This window comes from Sorex araneus, chromosome 4, assembly GCF_027595985.1.
Source record: "Sorex araneus isolate mSorAra2 chromosome 4, mSorAra2.pri, whole genome shotgun sequence".
NCBI classification, from domain to species: domain Eukaryota; kingdom Metazoa; phylum Chordata; class Mammalia; order Eulipotyphla; family Soricidae; genus Sorex; species Sorex araneus.
In genome coordinates this window covers 133,522,552-133,544,671 of record NC_073305.1, presented here as the reverse complement: position 1 = coordinate 133,544,671, position 22,120 = coordinate 133,522,552, and the positions used below count along the sequence as shown (strand labels likewise).

General features: G+C 40.2%; 1 protein-coding gene and 1 pseudogene across 2 annotated transcripts in view; both read left to right on the top strand.

Moving 5' to 3' along the window:
* PDSS2 (decaprenyl diphosphate synthase subunit 2) overlaps positions 1-22,120 on the top strand; it is a 304,415-nt gene that overhangs the window by 32,741 nt on the left and 249,554 nt on the right. The gene's annotated exons all lie outside the window — the stretch shown is intronic.
* On the top strand, positions 13,917-15,306 carry LOC101554728 (COP9 signalosome complex subunit 2-like; annotated as a pseudogene).

The following is a 22,120-nucleotide window of genomic DNA, read 5'->3' as shown; positions in this document are numbered from 1 at the left end:
CTGGATCCTGGATCATGGCCTGTCTTCATCCACCCCCTCCCCTTGTTCTGGGGGTTAAAGATACAGTCATGATGGATATACATGCAGGGGAGGGACTTAGCCCACCCCTCTCCTGAGGGCACCCCAGGTTTTTCAGTCAGGAGACCAGTGTCCACGCTGACCTCTCAGTGTCTGTGTTGCAAGCCATAATGCCCCAAAATAGAGAGAGAGTATGGGGAATATTGTCCACATACATTTTAGCAGCTTGACTTGCATCTCTTCCGGGATTTAGCCATGAATCTGTGGAGCTGAGCCGATGGATGAGTTTCCATGGCTGTGCATGTGTAGGTTTTTATGATTTTTTTTTCATTTTGGGTTTTGGGCTATACCCAGCAATGTTCAGAGGTTACTCCTGGCTCTGTGCTCAGGAATTATTCCTGGTGATGCATGGGGCGTTATATGGGATATCAGTCATTGAACCTGGGTCAACCACATACAGGCAAGTGCGCTACACACTGCACAATCTTTCTAGCCCCAGTTTTTTTTTTTTTATTTTCTAGGACATACTGAGGAATGTGATTGTTGGATTCTATGGAAAGTGTCTAAAAAACTGCCAGTTTTTTCCTCAGAAGTGTACTATTTTCTGTTGCCATTAATAGTATATGAGAAATGCAATTCTATATAGTTGTCAGCATTTAGTTAGCTTTGTTAGTACTTTAAATTTTAGCTACTATAGTAGGTTTTAATTTGCCTTTGTATTTACATAATGACTAACAATGTTAGGCATTTTTTCATGTACTCCCTTCCCATCTTTAAAGCTCAGCTATTTGGAAAGGTGTTCTAGTCTTTTGTCCATTTTAAATTGAATTGTTTATTTTCTTATTGTTGAATCTAGTGAGTTCTTTACATATCTGCATATTAGTTCTTTGGATATATGATTTGATTTCTAAGTCTTTTCTCTCTTTTTTCTTGGGGCTGTTCTGGAGGTGCTCAGGGCTACTGAGCTATCTGGCTCTGCTCTCAGGGATCAGTCCTGGCAGGTTTGGGAGACCATCTGGGGTGCTGGGTGTCAAATCCTGATAGGTTACATGCAAGGCAAGCATCCTTCCTGCTTTATTATTGGCCTGGCCCCAAGTATTTTCTTCTAATATGTGCCTTATCTTTGAATTTTATTTATGAGGCATTTGACAACATAAAAGTTTAAAATTTCTTGCTGGTTCTGGAGCTACACACAGCAATATTCACGGCTTATTCTTGGCTCTGCACCCAGGAGTCACTCCTGGAGGTGCTCAGGGGACCATATGTGTTGTTGGGGATTGAACTGGGTTTGGCCACATGCCAGGCAAACACCTTAACTCCTGTGCTGAAACTCCTGAAGTTATAAATTTTGATAAAGTCTAATTGTTGATTTCCTTTGCTTTTATGTGTTGTGCATTTTGATGTGATGTCTGAGAACATTTTTCTGGCCACAGGTCCCAAAATGTGCGCTATTTTCATGGTAAATGTTTTATAGTTTTATGTTTTACATGTGGCTCCACAATCCATTTTGCTTCGGGTTTTATGTATAGTAAGTGTTTCCACTCAGTCCTCTCCCCGCCCTTCACCCTTTACTCCTCCTTGAGTGTCCAGTAGTTGTTTCAGAACAGTTTGTTGAAAAGAACAGACCTTCTCTATTGAACTGCTTTTGCATCTTTGTCAAAAATCAATTAGTGTGTTTACATGAATTTGAGGGCTAGGATAGTGACCCACCAAGTAACTCTCAGAGGGTTAGCTTTGTGAGTGGGAGTAGTGGGGGCTACTCCCAGTGATGCTTGGCCAGCTGGGCCACAGAGTTCAATATTAGGGCCTGTTTGCGTGATGCAGCTCAGGCCCAGCTGTGTTTGGGGGCCATCAGAGCTCCACCCAGTGGTACTCAGGGAGACCTATGGAGACCTGGGGCCTCACACGTTCAAGGTTGCCCTCCTGCCGTCTAGCGAGCTCCCTGGCCACTCCGTGTTTTTGCTTTTCTGCCAATGCCACATTGTCCTGATTGTTATGGCTATGCATTAAGAATCAACATCAACTAGAGCTATCCTCCCGCTTCCTTCTTCTCTTTCAAAATTGTTTTAGAATAAGCTTGTCTGCATCTGTCACGGTCGTGGTGGCAGCACAGCCCGGCACATCCCCAGATACCTGTGTGGGATGTGGGACAGCTCTGGCTGAGGCTGAGAGAGGTAACAGCATCTTGCCGGGCGAACTTCATGGTGTCCGATCTGGGAAGTGTTTCCCAAGGTTAGAGACATAGCATCCTTAAGATTACTTCTGTGGAATAATTTCCTTTAGCGATAGCAATGCAAGACTCTTAGACAGTATTGTTTGTAGCACCGTTATTCTGCCTGAAAGCAAAGGAGTCGATGGCGAAGTCCTCCAGGACCCTTCTGTTTTTTTTTTTTTTTTCTCCACTGTTGTCAGGGACTCGGGCTTAGGTTTCTACAGCAACCGTAGTCTGGACCCAATAATACCAACACTTTGTGTGCATGTGGTGTTAACTCTGACACACTACATGTGGCAAAGTTACAGTTGCTATGGAGATCGATCTTTGGACACACTTGATTGATAACAGTGTCTCTCGTACATGGGCTTTCTTTCTTTCCCTCCCTCCCTCCCTCCCTCCCTCCCTCCCTCCCTCCCTCCCTCCCTTCCTTTTTTCCTTCCTTCCTTCCTTCCTTCCTTCCTTCCTTCCTTCCTTCCTTCCTTCCTTCCTTCCTTCCTTCCTTCCTTCCTTCCTTCCTCCCTCCTTCCCTCCCTTTCTTTCTTTCTTTCTTTCTTTCTTTCTTTCTTTCTTTCTTTCTTTCTTTCTTTCTTTCTTTCTTTCTTTCTTTCTTTCTTTCTTTCTTTCTTTCTCATGGGGTTTCTAGCTGAAAGAATATGAAGTGATACTCTGAATTGACCACAACATGCTTAAGTAATTTCTCCATGCCCAAGAAGCTCACTTTTAAAAACCTTAAGTCTTTACATTTATTCATAAATATATTAATATGTATTTATGAGAATCTCACACAGCAGAGTCTGACAAGCTACCCATGGCGCATTTAATATGCCAAAAACGGTAACAATAATGGGCCTCATTCCCCTGACCCTGAATGCAACAGGGACGAATTGAGACGTTACTGGTGGCCCGCTCAAGCAAATTGATGAGCAACGGCACAACAGTGATACAGAAATATTAATATGTGTGCTTTGCTTTTTAATAGTTGTGTATCAAATACCAGTATCCAGCTATACTTGGCAAACAGGGAACACACAGCCTCAGGAACACTTTGTCAGGGGAATGTGATAGACTCTTTGGCTAATCAATTCTATTTCTATAACGTACCTTTACCCCTCTTAGGTTTTGGGGCCATACTTCATGGTGCTCAGAGCCTACTCCTGGCTCTGTGCTCAGGGATCACTCCTGGCAGGCCTTGGATGGGAGATGCTGGGGATCGAACCTGAGTCAGCCATGTGCAAGGCAAGAGCCCTACCCATTGTACTAATGCTCCAAGCTTTAAAACTTCAAAGGATCAGGGTTGGGGTGAGAGCTCAGTGACCAGGGATACATCCCTTGCATGTGCAGGGACCCTGCTGGGCACTGCCAGATTGCCCTGGTAGACTTCAGCACCTCTGGGACTCCCAATGCCATATTGCCAAGCCTGAGAACTGAGAAACCAGCATGGGCACAGTGAGCCCTGTCCTACTAGGAGTGACCCGAGGTTCCCTGTTCATGGCCTCAGAAGCCCCCATTCTCTACCTTTTTTTCAAAGTCTAAATATTTTATTGCAGAAGATTGAAAGGGATTCTCAGCAAAGAATACACTTACCCTTTATGTTTCTGCTTTTTGTCCTCACAAGGATTATTCCTGGTGGGGGCAAAGGGGGGGGCATATGCAGTGCCAGAGATAGAAATGGGTAAGCCACAAGAAAGGCAAACACATTACCCACTATACTATCCTCCTCTTATCCTTAAAGAGTCCACTAAAAGCAACACCAGTCAAACCCACTCAGCTTCTGGGTAGTTTTCTGCTCCAAGTCTCAGGGCCAAACCCAACTTAGATAAGAATAGGAAAGTAATATACTACTATCTGCCTAGAGGTAGAGAGAGAGAAGAAGTACTTCCAGAAGTACAGCAATTACTACTTTGGGTCAAGGTAGTTCAGGAAAGGCTGCATTTTGTCATATGACCATTTGTTTTTTTTTAAAAATTATTTTCATGGAAACTTTGTTTCCAAGCAATCATCCTGAATACCTGAGGAAACTTTTGAGGAATATTTGCAGTATAAGTGGGAAAACACCTTATTTGCAGCTTTTGTTTGGAGGACTATTCATTTTTGCAACACAACTTGTTTGCTCTGAGGAATATGAGCTAAAAGGGTGACTTTCAATTTTAGTTTTTTTATATGATTTAATGGCAGAGCCTGGCAAGCTACCTGTGACATACTCGATATGCCAAAAACAGTAGCAACGGCGGTCCTCATTTCCCTGATCCTGAAAGAGCCCCCAGTACGCCATTGGGCTACATTAGCACGCGACAGGAACAAATGGAGACATTACTTGTGCCTGCTCGAGCAAATCAATGAACAACGGGATGACAGTGATACAGTGAAATATTTTATATAATTTTCATAGTCTTAGAATTAACTATCAGAGCAAAAGTACAATTTTGTGACTCACTCTAATTTGGTTAGGGACCTTTGGGTAAATTGCTAATAAGAATTTTTTTCTTGGAACACTGTCTGAAGAGTCCTTTCAACTCCACAGATGCTTAACACTGAAGAAGTAGAGTGTTTTTATTTCTTCATTTCCTTTGACAGTGTCAGCTCTCAGTCCTAAATTTAAACAGAGTGTTTTATTTTATTTGTAGAATTCTTGAAAGAAACAACCTCGGTGATTGATAGGCACTTCTGCGTTGGGTTAGGGAAAACATGTTGGTTATGAGTTGATTTACTCCGGGAGTGGTCCTCACCCCTGGCTGTGCATTGGCTTGTGGGACATTTAAAAATCACCAATGGGAGGGAAAGGGACACTGGTAGTGGAACCGGTGTTGGAACATTGAATACCTAAAACAACTGTTATGAACAACTTTGTAAATCACGGTGTCTTAATACAAATAAATTTTAAAAAGGAAAACTGTCACATACTGTCACACTGTCATCCCGTTGTTCATCGATTTGCCTGAGCGGGCACCAGTAACGTCTCTTGTTGTTACTGTTTTTGGCATATCGGATATGCCACGGGTAGCTTGCCAGGCTCTGCCAAAAAGGAAAACTAGTAAAAAAAAGTTTTTTTGAAAAATTTTTTAACGGCTGAAGTGATAGCACAGCAGGTAGGGTGTTTGCCTTGCACTCGGCTGACCCGGGTTCGATTCCTCCGCCCCTCTCGGAGAGCCCGGCAAGTTACCGAGAGCATTGGGCCCGCACAGTAGAGCCTGGCAAGCTACCCGTGGCGTATTCGATATGCCAAAAACAGTAACAACAAGTCTCACAATGGAGACATTACTGGTGCCCATTTGAGCAAATTGATGAACAACAGGATGACAGTGACACAGTGATTTTTTTTTTTTAATCACCAATGCTTAGGGCCAAGGAAGTAGCTCAGAAGGGAGGAGCAAGAGGCCCTGAGTGCAGTCCCCGGCATTCCTTTGCTCCCTGAGCACCCAGCCCCTCCCCACCCCTCATGGCTTTGGTGCCCCAGCATTGTCTTCTGCCTCAGCCAACCAGAGTAACTGGGTGTAGCCCATAGGCTGAACACTACTGGGGAGTGCTTTCCCCTGTGCTTCCCCCTCAGCTTCCCACCACCCAAATATCACTGATAATTGAGTATAACAGAAATGAAACCAGAGTTTCTGGGACTAGGGAGAAGAATATCAGTACTCTTTCTTTTCTTAAAGCTACTCACTTGTTGGATGGGCATGAAAAGTTTCATGCTGAGTGAAATGAGTCAGAAAGAGAGAGACAGACATAGAAAGATTGCACTCATCTATGGTATATAGAATAACAGAGTGGGAGACTAACACTCAAGAACTGTAGAAATAAGTACCAGGAGGTTGACTCCATGGCTTCGAGGCTGGCCTCACGTTCCGGGGAAAGGTCAACCCAGAGAAGCGATCACCAACTACATTGTAGTCGAAGGCCATGTGGGGGAAGGGAGTTGCGGGCTGAATGAGGGCTAGAGACTGAGCACAGAGGCCACTCAACACCTTTATTGCAAACCACAACAGCTAATTAGAGAGAGAAAACAGAAGGGAATGCCTTGCCACAGTGGCAGGGTGGGGTGGGGGGGAGATGGGATTGGGGAGGGTGGGAGGGACACTGGGTTTACGGGTGGTGGAGAATGGGCACTGGTGAAGGGATGGGTTCCAAACTTTGTATGAGGGAAGTATAAGCACAAAAGTGTATAAATCTGTAACTGTACCCTCACGGTGATTCTCTAATTAAAAATAAATAAATTTTAAAAAATAAAAAAATAAAAAAAAATAAAAATAAAATAAAATAAAATTAAAAAAAAAAAAAGCTACTCACTTGATACCAGTTACAATCAAGTTTGAACCATTGTAGCAACCTGTTTTTATCTGGATTAAGCCTTATATTTAAGATAAACTGGCACATTAGAATGAGTAAGAGTCATATGAACATTGTAGAAAGTTTAGAAATGTCCACCTCTGTTACAGTATTGCAACAAATGACCACAAATTTAGTGACTTTTCTGGAGGTTAGAAGTCAAGAATAGGTCTTTGGAAACTGAAAACAAGGTGTTTGCTGAGCTGAGCTCCTTCTAGGGACTGGGGAAAATCTCTTCCTTGCCTTTTCCTTGGTCCAGAAGCTGCCCATCTTTTTTTTTTTTTCTTTTTCTTTTTTTACTTATGGCCACACCACTCTGACCTCTGCCTCTGCTAGCACATCTTGTTTTCTAACTTCCTCTTATGAGGACACCTGTGATTACATTCAACTCATTTAAATAATTCAGATTAATTATGTGTGCAAGTATTCTTTTGCAGTCAAGGGCCAGAGGGACTGGCTCATGGTTAGAAACTTGCCTTAAGTGTGGGGGAGAGGGCAGTTAGGACAGAAAAGAGACCACTATGACAATGATATGATAGTTGGAAATGATTACTGTAGACAAGACTGAGTGCTGAAAGGTAAAGGGATATACATGATAACTTTTCAGTACCTATATTGCAAACCATAATGCCCAAAAAGAGAGAGAGGGAGAGAGGGAGAGAAACAGAGAGAGAGAGAGAGAGAGAGAGAGAGAGAGAGAGATCCATAATAGAGGCAGATGGGGTGGGGGGAAATATGCACTGGTGAAGGGATGAAGGGACTGGTGTTGGAATATTGTATGACCAAAACCCAATGGTGAACAACTTTGTAACTATGTATCTTGCTGTGATTTAGGAAGGAAGGGAGGGAGGAAGAGAGAGAGGCAGGGCGGAAGGGCAAAAGGAGGGAGGGAGGGAGGGAAGGAGAGAAGGAGGTAAAGAAATAGGGAAAGAGGGAGGGCAAAAATATTATTTTGCAGTAATTAACATTCAGAGATTCCAGGTATTGGAAGCTAGGAATTTTGGGAATCGAAGAGCATTTACTCAGCCTACCACACCAGATTATTTATTTATTTATTTATTTATTTATTTATTTATTTATTTATTTTTGGGTTTGGGGTCACACCCAGTGATGCTCAGAGGTTACTCCTGGTTCCATGCTCAGGAATTGCTTCTGGCAGTACTCATGGGGACCATATGAGATTCTGGAGATAAAACCTGGGTTAGCTGCATGCAGGTAAGATTCCTACCTACTGTTCTATCTCTCAGACCCCTGCTTTATTTATTTTTAAATTTTTTTTGGGGGGGTCGTTGGGAACACACTGGTGGTACCCAGGGCTAACATATCTCTGTGCTCAGGGATCACTCCTGATGGTGCTTGGGGGACCATATGCGGAGCAGGGGATTGAACTGGGTTGTCATCTGCAAGCGTCTAAACCCCTGTACTATCTCTAGCCCCCCATAATGTTTTTCCTCTGGCATTTTCCTTCCTTCTCTTCTTTAATATGCACATTTTTGTTGGAATGTAATCATCTGCCTATATAGTTTTCTGTCTTTCCTAGTTAATCATCATCACTATCATTTTAAATAGAGACATAATATTTTATTCATGGTTATACTGTATTTTGTAATGTCTTTATTCTGTTCTTGGCTACATTGCTTTAAATACTTATTATTATATTGTTTCAGATGCTTGTTATTAATAGATAAAATTTTAATAAGTATTTTGGCCTATTAAGTAGATTTCACGTGTGGGAACAGCTAAACATAAATTTTGTGTGTGTATTTGTGGGGGCGGGGTTTGCACACCTGGTACTGCTTATTGGTTACTCCTGCCTCTGCACTCAGAAATCACTCCTGGCGGTGTTCTAGGGACCATATCGGATGCCAGGGATCTAACCTGGGTTGGCAACATGCAAGGAAAATGTCCTACTTGCTGTATGATCTCTCCATAAAAATCTTTATAGAGTTTTATTTATAGTGTCAAATAGTATTTTTGAAAAGATGTAATCAGTTTGCAACATGATCAGCAATATGAGAATACTAATGTCCCTGTATCTTTACCTTTATTAATCATTATCATTTAAAAACAAGACATTAATTGGGTTGGTGAAAATGTGTTATTCTGATTTAAATGTAATATGCTTGAAAACATTTTTGTTAGTTTTGTATTTTTGTTCATTTGTTTCTCATGGTCTGAATCGTTTCTTATTAATCCCTTTGAGATCTATATGTAGTAAAATTTTGCTATACAAAACCACATTCTTATTTTTTCCTTTGTGATTCTTTAGTTTTTCTTTGCATTTAAATTTTTCTAGCTAACAAAGGTTTGCAGTTCTTTACCTTTTTCTTTCATGAGTTAAAGTTTGGCAAATTGCTAGTAAGCTAAGAAGTTTGGAGAATGTAAGAGTCCAAACTTATTCTCTGACTTATAAATTAATTTTGTTCTCTTTCCATAATTGATCAAAATTGGAAACAATCTTTTTAAAGGACTGGAGAAGTCTAGCCATTTTTAGTGCCATCTTAAGATGTTTATTGCCCTCTACTAGAAGGTTTATTCACCACGCTGTCCTATTGTGTGTTCATGCAGATAATTGAGAATTATAGTAAGCTCTCCGGGTCCATGATAAACAGACAGAATGCACTTTAATTACATTCTAATTTATTATCTAGTGAAAGTACCTTGCTAACAAATCAACCCGGATATGACTTATTGGATAGCCTTTGCACTTAGAGAAATAATCAGTCTGTAATCATAAACAACATGAACCGTTCATCTTCTAGATTGCTATCATATTTATTACCCGCAAATGCCTGTGCCGGGTTGCTTTCCTGTTTGTTTCCTTATTCATGGCTCATGTCCTCCCACCCTGCCTGCACTAAGTTGGTGGAATACTGTGCTCACAGATTTTTTTTTTCTTGAAATAAGTGTGAGGAGCAAGCTGAGGAAAAGAGTTTTGTCACTTTACCATAGGAGTAAAATGCACTTGCACCCCGTAACCATAAATAGAATAAACTGTCACCATAATGTATTTATATTTGATTTATTCCCTGTTGCCCTGGTAAGAACTAGCCCAGTTCTCATGCTATAATGAAATAAAAACTTTGCCCCATAGAATAGCTACAGTTTTCTTTAGTGTTCTGTTTTCCTTCCCGTTGACTCCAAAAAGGTGTGTAAATTAAACAGAAGCAACCCCTAGGCTCTGTTGCTTTTGAGACAGCCTATATGGAGAATTAGTACCAGAAGTCGATTTTCCCTGGTATAACCTCAATGAACGCAACTCTCTGATCCTGCACCTTCTTCTAATTCTACCACTCAGTCTTTGAACTAGGACTTAAAGTCTGGTGGATATGAGAGTGTCCTCAATAAATCTAAAACCTTAGAGTTACAATAAAGAGTTGTTAAGTGCCTTTCTATTTCAGACACCCTCTTACCTTTCCCAGCCAAATAACTTAACAGCAATTTTGTTTTGTTTGGGGGCCACACAGGAAGTGCTCAGGGGCTACTCCTGGCTGGGGCCTCTGGGGATCATGTGCTAGTGGTTGAATCCAGGCTTCACAAATGCAACATTATATTTCAGCTCTATGGGCCATCTCCCTGGGCCCTTAAAAAAAGTTTTGTTGTTTTTTTTCAACCTAGGAGACTCAGTTAATCACTTACCTTTGAAACACATACTTGAGAATTTTCTTCTTTTTCACTTTGGGCTCCATGATTTACACTAGAGTTCATGATAGGGTTCCAGGTACAGTGTTCCAACACCACAACTCTCCACCAGTGATTGCCTCTTTCCACTGTTATCTTGGGAGTCCTCCCTGAAGTCCCCATGCCCACAGCCTCCTTGCCACGATAGACTCAGTTCTTAGGTTCTGTTGTCATTGACTGGTCATTGATTCTTCTCTTTATTGTGCTTCTTTATATCCCATCTGTGAGGCTTTTCATTCTAGATCTGTCTCTCTCCTTCTGACTCACTTCACTCAGCCTGATACCTTCCAGATCCATCCATGTAGAAGCAAATTGCATGGTGAAATTCTTAGTTTGGATTGGCATTACTCTGAGTAATGAATTTGTCAGGAGAAATCCCTATTTTTGCCTTGAGATGTTTTCAGTTATTTTGGCATTCTCTTTGAGATAGGTGACATCTAAAGTTTCCCTTATGATTCTTGGGTAACAAACCTTAAATATCTTCCCTTGTCCCTTGAGCATCCTCCACCCACCCAAAGTCCAGATTTCTCGAGTTTCCAGGGGGCTGTCCTCATTTTGACCTGTTCAGCTTCAGTTTGGATCTGACCACAAGAGTCATTGTTTCTACTCCTGTTTCCTGAGCCTTCTTGCTCTCTGGTTGAAGCTGGAGCCTTGGGCAATCCCATCTTGAATGTTAGGAATGGACTGGGAATTGTTCTTCCCCTCACTTTCCTATCAATGCCCTGCTTTCCCGTCCTGTTTTCCAGTGGATTGAACATGGAAGAGAAAACACGGTTAGTATTTTGAGTTCAGGTCATGGAGAATCTTCTTGTTTTAGTTTGTTTTGTTGCACACCTGGCCAAATTGGGGGACCACTCCTGATAGTGCTCAAGGGCCTGGGGGATATTCTGCCAATCAGCTGGCAGTTCAGTGGAGTCCAAGAATGTGGTTCTGCTCAGGCCCTGTGGTGTTGGGGACCATGAAGCCACCCTGGCAGTGACCCATTGCCCCTGGGGCCATCCCCCGTGAATCTCAGGATGTCATGTGGTGCCAAGGATTGAAAATGGTTGAGCACATGTTAGGCTTTGTACCCTAACTGCTACACTCTACTGGCTACATTTCACCCCCCCACACACACCTCCTCTTTGTCTTTCTTTCCTTCTTTTGGATTTCCTTCCTTTCTCCCTTTTTCTCTTCATTATTTTTATTGTTGCAGTAACCCGGGGTTGTGCACATACATGACTGTGTCTATGTTTAGCTGTGTTGCTTGGTGGGAGTGGGCCATCAGGTTGTTGGGTCTGCATCTCCAGCCTCAGTGTTCACTGAGGTGAGCGTGCTTTCAGCTGTGGTGCTTCCACATGTGTTCACTGAGGTACGCAAGTTATCGTTGGAAGGTGATTGCCAGGGGTCCTTGTGGTACTTACACATGCTTATCAGAGGTTATACTTCGAGTCCATGGCCCTTGAATGTCTTTTTGTTGTTGTTGTTCTTGTTGTTTTAAAGATATGGTGCTTGGGTGGCACGCTTTTTTTTTGGTCCTCACACACATCTTTCTACAGAGCGGCCAGAAATTACTTGTACTGCAGATCACAAACAGCTGCCAGGGTTGTGTTTATTGTATGTGGGACACCGGGGATTTGAACCTGTAACCTTATGCTGAAGAGTCTGGTACACCTGCATCCTCTGGACCAAGAACGGTGCTCTCTGTAGTGTGGTGACAAGCTCAAGAAGGGAGTATTGCTGAGTAGCCAGGAGCTGCTCCCGGGTCTCCTACTGAGATGGGCATCTATTTGATCCGGCTGTGGCTGAGGAAGTGTATGTACTAATGCCAGGCCAAACGTTTCTCAGAAGCCACTGCCCGGCTTGCTTGGGAGAAAACTTACTCCTTTTTTGTTCTTCCCTTCATTCTTTGGCTTCTGTTTCCTACTCTGGTTCTTGATAATTCCTTCTTTTGGCAGTAATTCTGGATCTGTGTGATCCCGGCATGAATTATTCAACAACCCCATCCTACGATTATGTAGATTATGTATGAGCTCCATTTTAGGAAAAATGACTATACAGTGGTATTCTGAATTTAGTGACATTTTGATCTTTGGGGATCAGATTACAGCAAAAGAGCTATGTTTAGTCATATGGGAACGTACGTCCTAGTTTGCCTTTCTATTTTCTTATTCTTCCCCAAATAGTTATTACTGAGATCACTAATGAGTCCATATCACTTAATCTAATGAATTCACTTAATTCTGTCTTACTTATGTTGTTTATAGTTTTTTTTTTTCTGGAGAAATAGTCTTTATTTAATTTGGTTTTACTTTTCGTTTATTTTTTTGTTTTGGGGCCACACCTGGTTGTGGTCAGGGCTTACTCCTGGCTTTGCACTCAGAGCTGGCTAGCTCAGGGGGCCATTTGAGGTTGTGGAGATAAAACCCAGGTACTCAAATTGACCACATGCAATGCAAATGCCTTTCTAACTGTACTATAGCTCAAGTCCCTTTGTTCGCCTTTTTTTTTTTTTTTTTTTTGCTTTTTGGGTCATACCTGGCAATGCACAGGGGTTACTCCTGGCTCTGCACTCAGGAATTACTCCTGGCGGTGCTCAGGGGACCATATGGGATGCTGGGAATCGAACCTGGGTCGGCCACATGCAAGGCAAACACCCTACCTGCTATGCTATTGCTCCAGCCCCCCTTTGTTCTACTTTTTAACCATTCCTTCCTTTCCTTTATGTCAGTCTTACCCTAGGGATAAAGTGTTACCTCCTCTTATTTTGTTATGACTTCAGTTTATCCCATCTGTCCTTCAGTTACAAGAAACTGTCTATGTTAGCCTAACCTGACCCACTTGTCCTCCTTCTGGTCTTCTCCTATGTTCCCAAGGAACACTAATGTAGGTGTGTGTGTGTGTGTTCAAAACATAACTATCATTTTGACTAAAATTTTTCAGTTCTATAAAGTACAGATTAAAGTTGAAAATTCTGAGAAGAGTAATGAGGAGAGATTTGCCCTTACAGATAGTAAATCACATAATAAAATTTCATTTCAAGCAATGTAATACTGATATATGAATTGTCAGACTAATGGAACAGAATTAAAAAATCAAAAATATGGACCAGAGACATAGCACATCATATAAGACACTTGCCTTGCATGTAGCCAGCCTAAGTTCGGTTCAACATCCCTTTTCAGCATCCCCTATGAGCAATGTACCGCCAGGAGCAATTCCTGAGTAAAAGTTCAAGAATAACCCAGGAGCACTTTTTTGGTGTGACCCTCCTTCCCCACCAAGGGGAGGAGGAGAGAGAAAGAGAGGAAGAGAGAGAGAAAAAAAAATTCAGATGTAGACTAGAAATTTAGGATATGTAAACATAGTATCATGTCAGTGGGAGTAAGGATGCACTATAATAAATACTATTGATATAACTATGTAGTCATCTGGAAAGAGTATTAAGATTATATTTGACATTGTATTCTTGAATAAACTCCAAATGGGTCAGAAATTTATACATAAAACACAAAGCCATGGGAGAATATAGCTCTAAAGTTAGATTGCAAAACTTTCCTAAAAATTATGATTCAAAGTCCCATTCTCGAAAGATTAGTAAAGTTGTCTTTAAAAAAAAAACTCAATGACCAAAATATACAATAAGAAAAGTCAAAGGAGAAATTCAGTGTAATTCCTATAAAAATTCCTATGGCGGGCCAAAATGTCTGACATGGAGAATGATTTCATGTGTAATGAGGAGGAGGACTACAAACTAGAATTCTGTATATAGTAACTCTGAGCCAAAAGTGAATTTGGAAAATCAGTACTATAATTCCAAAGCATTAAAAGAGATGACCCAAAAGCAGCATTGAGCAGTTTGCAGAAGGTGTTGGAACTTGAAAGTGAAAAAGTAGAATGGGGATTTAAGACACTGAAACAAATTATTAGGATTAACTTCAAGTTGACAAACTTTCCAGAAATAATAAACAGATATAAACAACTGTTGTCTTACATTTGGAATGCAGTTGCAAGAAATTATTCCCCCCATATCCATTAACTCTATTCTTCATTTTACCTTCACTCCTAAGTAGAATTCTGATTTTTTTTTTTTTGGTTAAATATCAGATGGATTTACTGCAGTAATTCTATGAAACAGCACTGGAAGCTTTGGAAGATACTAAGAATGAAAGACTGGTTGAAGGTGAACACAAAGCTTGGGAAGCTGTATTTAGAATGAGAGGAATATAGAAAGCTTCAAAAAATTTTACACCAGTTACATCAGTCCTGCCAGACTAATGATGAAGATATCCTGAAAAAAAGTATAGTTATTATAAATACACACTTTGGAAGTTCAGATGTATACAGCACAGAAAAGTAACAAAAACTTAAAACACTCTATGAACAGTCACTTCACATCAAACTCACCATCCCTCATCCACTGTTTCTGGGAGTTATCAGAGAATGTGGTGGTAAAATGCACTTGAGAGAAGGTGAATTTGAAAAGACACACACCGATGTTTTTGAAGCCTTCAAGAATTATGATGAGGGGGTGTGGGGAGGGGGGAGGGGGGAAAAAGAATTATGATGAGTCTGGAAATCCAAGATGAACCACTTGCTTACAAAGTATTTGGTCTTTGCAAATATGCTAACGAAATCTGGACTAAATCCCTTTGACTCACAGGAGGTCAAGCCATACAAAAATGATCCAGAGTTCTAATAACAATGAATTTATTACATGCCTATCACAATAATGACATCACTGAATTTGAAAAAAGAAATCTAAAAACCAATCACAGCAACATCATGGATGTTCCTTTCAAATGGGAACACATTGAAGAGCTTTTGAGAAACATCAGAACACAAGTGCTCATGAAATTAAGCCTTACACAGAAATACGTATCCCTTTTATTTCTAGGTGTTAGACATAGATGTTGTGGAGAACTGGTACAGTGAATATTGGATAACACTCTTATTCACGGCCAAATTGAACAAGTCAGCTGGCTCCTTGAACTGAATCATCAGAAGCGAGGAAGAGTCTGGTCTATTGCATTAGAGAATGGATCAGCCAGCTAAATACTCTCAACCAAGCTGTAGTCAGTATGCTGGCTTAATAGAGAACAGGCTTTTGGAGACGTACTTAAGACAGCAGTGCAGACATATAATTTTTAAAGAACTGGGAAAGGGACCAGAGCAATAGTAGAGCATGTAGGGTGGTTGCCTCGCATGCAGCCACCGTAGTTCTATCCCCAGTATTCTTCTATGTTCCCCCTCCACCCCCAGGCCCTGCCTGTAGTGATCCCTGAGTTCAGAGCCAGGAGTAAGTCCTGAGCACTACTGAGTGTGACCCAACAACCAGATGATAAAGAACTAGAAATGTCAAAACTATTCTCAGTTGATGTGTCCTGAGAATTATTGGAGTTATAGGAGAAGTGTTTTGTTTTTCGGGTTTTTGTTTGTTTGTTTGTTTTGGTTTGGTTTGGTTTTGAATCAACTGGTTTGTCATTTGCTGCTGCATTTATCCCAGGAAAAACAGCCTTAATCTCTGGAAGAAAAACCAAAATGTCATGGGAATTTATGCTGCATTGACATCTTCCCCTAAACATAGGACATCATAGTAATTTATCATGGGTAACATGACCAGGGAGCAGATTTTTGTCATGATTTTAATACGTTGACTGGCTATTGTTGGTTAAAGTTAAACATGTTTTACCTGCAGAAATTCACAAATAACCAGAGGTAACTTGAAATACATATCCTTTTGAAAATTTCCTTTTCTTGTGAATACATTAAAATGTTTGCATGTTTTTAAAAATGTCAATTCTCAAAAAATGTGTTCGTATATTCCTGTACCTGCAGTGTAGTAAAGATTTAGATGAAACCCCATAATTATAGTGGCAGACTGTCATTTAGGCAGCAAAATAAACAGTACAACTCGGAAATTATAGTTTGGTTCTTGATGTATTCTATTATGTTTCAGATTTTTACTATTTAGTACCTTTGAATATTCCAATTATTTTATCTTCAGTTAGTGGTTTTTAAAAGCCTGGGAGCAAATAAATGAATTATTTGCTTTCAAGCCTTTAAAAGTGGTTCTTTACATTAATAAAGTAAGAGAACTAATTGTTGCAGAATACTTGCATTGAACTTGGACAGTAATGGTTTAAAGGAATAAAATTCTTTGATTTTTTAGAAAATAATTATATTCCTTTTGAAAATAAAAAATTTTAACTCTCAGAATGTTCACTTTAAACAAATATGCCAGTACTTAGACAGCTAAATGAATGTTTATCTACTTACTGATCATGCTGGAAGATAATTTACTAATTTCAGCAATCTACCATTGCTCGAAACCCTTTTTTCTTCTCTTTTAGAATTGCATGTAGAGTTAATCTGAGTCACAAAACTGTCAACTTTGCGATTGATTACAGCTTGTATTTTTTTTTTAAAGTATTACTAACCTTATTCTGTGGTTATCATTATTTGCCACCAAATGTTTTCTGACAGTTTCCCCATATTAAGGGTCTTTACATAATAGTAGAAAATATGCATGTGGTTTTGAAGTCAGTCTCCACATGTTTTTTGAGCAGTGGTTAGCATAGTTAGAATGACCTATGACCTTCCAAGGTGACAACCTGAAAGGAGACACAGCTCATTTGAGTGTATTGAGTTTGGACTGTTTTTGTTTCCTTTTAAAAAACATTCACACTATTTTATAGGGTCAGAAGGAAAGAACTTAAGATAATGTCTTCTATTTTTCTATTGCTTGTTATTATGTAAAAAGTCAGTGGCAGTTCAGAAAAAAGACTGTTAGAACTGAAGAATGACAACCAATAATTTTTTTATCATTAAATAAGGTATTATAAACAGTGGGAGGAGCATGAATGTAAAAAAGGCATATTTAGTTGATTTTGTCAAAAATTTATGAAAATATGTGCTATATATTTATACTAAAATCATATAATCATTAGATGCAGGAGAGCTATCAGTTAATGCTTCAGCAGATTAATGTAGTATTATAACAGACACAAGTTGGAAATTGTAGAAAAATAGAAAATGAAAGACAAAATAGTTTCTCTGTCAGGGAATACAAAAGTTTAAGCTATTATTAAAAAAGTCGGATGACATTCTTTCACATAGAAATAAAACCAATGGGGCTGGAAAATAGTACAGAAGGTAGGGTGCTTGCCTTGCACATGGCCTACCTTGGTTCAATCTTCAACATCCTGTATAGTCCCCTGAGCATTGCCAGGGGTCATTCCTGAGTACAGAGTGAGGAATAACCTGTGATGAGCACTGCAGAGTGTGGCCCCAAAACAAACAACAAAAATATAAATTTAAAAATAAATTTAGCTGTCCTAAAAATTTATATGGAATCACAAAAGATATCACAGAGCCAAAACAATCTTGAGAAAAGAGAAAATGCTATAAACACCACACTTCCTGATTTCAAGCTATAAAAGATACTAATAAAAAAGAAATGTGTTATTCTCATATAACAGGTACACAGAGTAGTGGAACACAATAGAAGGCCAGTAATAAACCCACGTGTATATGGCCAATTAAATGTCTTATTTATTTTTGTGGTGCTGGAATCAAACCCAGATTTCCTGCATGCAGCGCATGTGCTTTGCTGCTGAGCACATCCCAGCCCCATATACGGTCAATTAATTTACAACAATGGAGCCAAAAATACATAGTTGAAGAGACAGTTTCTTCAATAATAGTGTTGTACAGTCTGTATCATCATTGTTCACAGTACACAAAAAATAATTCAAAATAGGTTAAGACTTTAATGTAAAACCTGAAACCTTAAGCCCCTAAAAGAAAATAGAGGCAATTAGTTCCTTGACCCAGTCCATCAATTTTTGGATCTGACTTCAAAAGCTAGGCAATACAAGCAAAAATAAATAAGTTAGACAGCACAAGTCAAAGAACTTCTGTGAACCAAAAGAAAATGAGAAGACAACTGACAGAAGGGGAGAAAATATTTGCAAATCATCTGTCTGACAAGTGGTTGCTATCTAAAGAATGTAAATACCGCATACAAAATAGCTCAATAGCAAAAAAACAAAGAAACTGATCTGACCTAAAAATGGGCACAACAAATTACAACACCCAAAAGGAGAGAGAACAAAAGGGAATGCCCTGCCACAGAAGCATGTGGGGTCGTGGGGGATGGGGTGGGGGTGGTGGGAGGGATATTGGGAACATTGGTGGAAGAGAATGGGCACTGGTGGAGGGTTGAGTAAATGATCGTTGTATGACTGAAATGCAAACACGAAAGTTCGTAAGTTTGTAACTACCGTACCTCATGGTGATTCACTAATAAAAAATTTTTAAAAAAAAAATGAGCACAAGATCTGTGTAGACATTTTCCCAAGGAAGAAACACAGATCCACTATATGAAAAGATGTTAATGGCCATGATCTAGAGACTCACAAATGAGTCTTGGAATTCAGCAACTCATCCAGAGATTTCCCAGACCTTGCGCTAGGCCGATTTTACTGGGGTGCCTCGGAAGAGAGCAGGCGTCATCCCTCCATCTGCCCCATATGAATCCCGGGCCTCAAGGGATCAGGAATGGGTTGCAGCTTCCCACCTCCCCTCCCCTATGGGATCCTGGCGGTCACACCCATGAACTAACTCTGGGTACCATTTAAGCGCATTAATGGCCATGATCCAGAGACTCAGAAATGGATCTCGAAACCAAGCAGCTCAATGCAGAGATGGGTCCAGACCCCAACTATTAAAAATTTTAGAATTCTAGGAGTTCTCATGCTATTCATAACAAGCAATACCAAATAAATTTTCTAGCATCTGCCTGAGTGGGGCATGCTTGAATGGTAGTGGGAAAATTCAAAATGATGGTGGTGGAAAGGTGAAATGATGCTGGGATTGATGTTGAAATATTGAATGTAATCAATTATTGTGAACAATTTTATAAAAAACAAAACTAAAATAAAAAAAAGATGTTCAATACCTTACACCTATTACAAGGGCTATTATTTTAAAAGACAAGAAATGAAAAGTGTGGGGCCAGAGCCATAGTACAGTGGGTAGGGCATTATGCCTTGCATGCAGCCGACCCCAGTTCAATTCCTGGCATTCCCTATGGCCCCCTGAGTACCGCCTGGAGTAATTCCTGAATGCAGAGCCAGGAGTAAGTCCTGAGCACTGCCGGGTATGACCCAAAAAAGAAGAAAAAAGAAAATAAATGAAAGTGTGAATAATGATAAAAAGAAAAGGGGGCTCTTGTACACTGTTTTTGGGACTTTCACTTGGTTCAACCACTATGAGAACTTTGTAAATGAAACTACTGTTGATCGATTTTTTTCTACTAAAGCTGAATTAATTATATTTCATCATTTCTACTTCTGGGTGGGTGTTTATCTAGAAAAACAAAATACTAAATAGTGTATCTCTACCTACATCATTGCAGCATTATTTACAATATTTAGTATTTGGTCTGGAGCGATAGCACAGCAGGTAGGGTGTTTGCTTTGCACAAGGCTAACCTGGGTTTGATTCCTCCATCCCTTTCAGAAAACCTGGCAAGCTACCAAGAGTATCCCACCTGCATGGCAGAGCCTGGCAAGCTACCCATGGTATATTCGATATTGCCAAAAACAGTAACAAGTCTCACAATGGAGACGTTATTGGTGCCCACTCGAGCAAATCAATGAACAATGGGACAACTGTGCTACAGTGCTATTAAATATTTGGAAACAGCCAAAGTGCTTATCAAAGGATGAGTGAACAAGTTTTGGCTATACAATAGAATGGTTGTTTTCAACCTTTTTATACCTGCAGACCAGCCATTAATTTTCAACCTTATATACCTGCAGCTGCATCAGGTGACTAGTCATAGGAAATAAGAAATCTTGCCATTTGTGGGAATTGTGCTAAATGAAATACGACACAGGAAGATACCATATGATTTCACTCACATGTAGAATTAAAAAAACAAAACAAGCTCATAAGTATAGAGAGCAGATTGGTGGTTGCCAGAGTCAGGTGGTTTGCTGGGTGGGTGAGCAATTCCTTTTCCTATGAATGGGTCAAAAAGGACAAGATTCCAATGAAATAAGCGCTGGGGATGTAGTGAAAAGGATGCTGACTCAGTTAAGAATGCTATATGGCATTTTGGGGGTTGTTTTGATTTATAGCCACCCAGCAGTGTTCAGGGCTTACCCCTGGCTCTGTGTTCAGGAACCACTCCTGACAGTACTTAGGGGACCATCTGAGGTGCTGAGGAGCAAACTCAGGTCAACCGTGTGCAAGACAAGTGGCTTCAACCTGGTTCTATCTCTCTGGCCCTGTATTGCTTATTTGAAAATTGCTAGGAGAGATCTTTAAAATTCTCATAAAATTTTTGGTAAGTGTATTTGGTGATACATATTTAGTAGATTATATAGTGATGAGCATCTTATAACAGATACAAATATTTGGTCATAATGTTAGGCACCAAAAATTTGATGTAATGCTTATTTCAATTATCCCTCAATAAAAAGAAGTACAACTATTACAGAGGAGAGTGAGCATTAAATGTGGTGGTGCATGTTATGCGTTTAACATAATGCTACCTGTAAGCACATAATGCTAGTTTAGATCCTGCTCTGTATTGTTTTGTCTTTAGTAGAAAGAATCGATACAGTTTCTGAGCTGATTAACTTGGTGAGGTTTTGTGTTTGGCTCTGTTCAAGCTTACTCCTGCCTCTGAGCTCAGGGGTCATTCTTGGGGGACTCATAGAACCATGAGGTTCTGGGGGGGTACTGGGAATTGAACCCAGGTTTGTTGCAAGCAAGGCAAGTGCCTTACCCACTATCTCTCCAGTCCCCAGATTGGATGAGTTTTAAGGAAAAATTCAGAATCCCTTTAGCCAGAGAAAGGATCACTTTTTAGAGAGGAGTGACTGGTCTTTTTGTGAAACAAGAAAGGACAAATAGTTTTTATTTCTCCACCATTCTTGGCTCCTGTATTTAAGTCAAACTATAGCTTTTTGGTGCCAAAATATTCTCTCAGTTTTCTTGTTGGATTCATTCACTCTTTTTAATTTTTTTTTACAAAGTCAAATCGGCAGTTAAAATGCACAAAATAGGATATTTTAAAAATTGGGATCTGGGATTTAATACATATGCTTGTAGTTTTTATTTGTCATATCAAAGAAAGTCGTACAGTCTTGGTGGAATTTCTGACAATGGAGTCCAAGATAGCACAGCAGACATTTGGTGTTGTGGCAAGGGCCTTAAGTTTGTTTTTAATCACTTGGGTCACAGTCCTGATTGTGTGATTTGTAGGGTGTCTTTGAAGCGGTAAAGGTTGTATTCAAGCTGCTTAAATATATTTTCCCGTGTTCTCCAATTACCTGGCCCCATGTCAATTCCTGACAAATTTGAAAATTGCAAAATTATTTTAACATATAATTTAAGTACCCAGGTTTTTTTTTTCCTTTAAGTTGGAGTAAAGGAAATTGCTTTTTCAGCTTACTTCTTTGGTTTAGTTTTTCTGTCTTTTATTCTTGCTGTGCCTTGAGTGTCTTCTGCAGCCCAGCAGTTGGGAATTGGAGGCCTTAGCTCCATACAGAGACACACACAGCTAGAAAGAATATTGTCCCATTGTTCCCCTTTATTGCTTGAAGAAGGATGTACATGGAACAGAAAGCACAAACTGGGGGCTGGGGGCTACTTGGGCTTCTGATATCTCTTTCACTAAGCTTGTAGAAGTCCAGAAGCCTCTTGAACACTCAGGAGTGCAGCAGTGGGCTGGCCTCACTCTGTGGCAGCAGTTGACAGTTGCTTGTAGCTGGAGCCCCTTGGTGGCCGCCAGCTTCACTCCCTGGCATCCCCTCCCCACTTCCTCACTTCCCAGATTTGTTCTCCCTGCTTTAGTCACTTACACGCTTTGCTGGACCTCTGGATTCTTTA